Source organism: Etheostoma spectabile, chromosome 16 (genome assembly GCF_008692095.1).
Source record: "Etheostoma spectabile isolate EspeVRDwgs_2016 chromosome 16, UIUC_Espe_1.0, whole genome shotgun sequence".
NCBI classification, from domain to species: Eukaryota; Metazoa; Chordata; class Actinopteri; order Perciformes; family Percidae; genus Etheostoma; species Etheostoma spectabile.
Genome location: NC_045748.1, coordinates 4,218,642 through 4,219,408, shown reverse-complemented (window position 1 = coordinate 4,219,408; position 767 = coordinate 4,218,642). Strand labels below are relative to the sequence as shown.

At 34.9% G+C, this 767-nt stretch overlaps 2 protein-coding genes across 2 annotated transcripts in view; one reads left to right on the top strand and one right to left on the bottom strand.

The window, feature by feature from the left end:
* The window catches only part of musk (muscle, skeletal, receptor tyrosine kinase), a 35,653-nt gene that overhangs the window by 17,698 nt on the left and 17,188 nt on the right, over positions 1 to 767 (top strand). The window lies entirely within an intron of this gene.
* rassf6 (Ras association domain family member 6) overlaps positions 1 to 767 on the bottom strand; it is a 52,332-nt gene that overhangs the window by 45,081 nt on the left and 6,484 nt on the right. The gene's annotated exons all lie outside the window — the stretch shown is intronic.

Here is a 767-nt window from a genome sequence, read left to right as displayed (position 1 = left end):
AGAGAAAGGGGGTCGGACCTGATAAGTTGTTTATCAACTTCTTTCTACTCCTTTTGAACATGGGACGTTTTTTGTTTTGTTTGAATGACTTTCAATTTTGGAAGACTGTGCCGGATGTACATGACCTTATTTATCTGTCATTTTATTTATATATGTATGCATGAATGCATGTATACAAATCTTTTATTTTATTGCTTTTTTTTTTACATGTTCAAATAAACTATTAAACAAACTAAACTAAACTGGTGACATTGTAGGGTTGACAATTGGTGCTTTCACAAAATATGCACACAATGAAATGATAAATAATCATCAGTTATGTTGATGTAATACCTATGTGGGTAAAGGCTAACAATAGAACATCTAGAACAATCTAGTGTGTTCATAAAATTAAATCACTCTACTGTAATGCAACCTTTAAAACCAGGAAAAGACAACACTTGTGTCATATTACAATATTATGACATCAAAAATCTAAGACGAAATCAAGCCACATATCGATATAGATGTAAATATCGATATATTGACCAGACCTACCACACCAGGAGCCTCTCAGAAGTGGACTCGCACATTTTATTGTCTCTACAAGTAATGTTTATTGTACTGTTTATTTATCATCTACCTTCCACTCCAGGCTCTGCTCTTGTCTGGCGTTCTGGCGTTCTTTATAAAAAAACATGATGAAGATGAATCTCTTGTCTCCCATGGATTTGTAGACATGACATTTTGGTGGTGGTGGGGCGGGGGGGGGGTAGATATTGGATGGA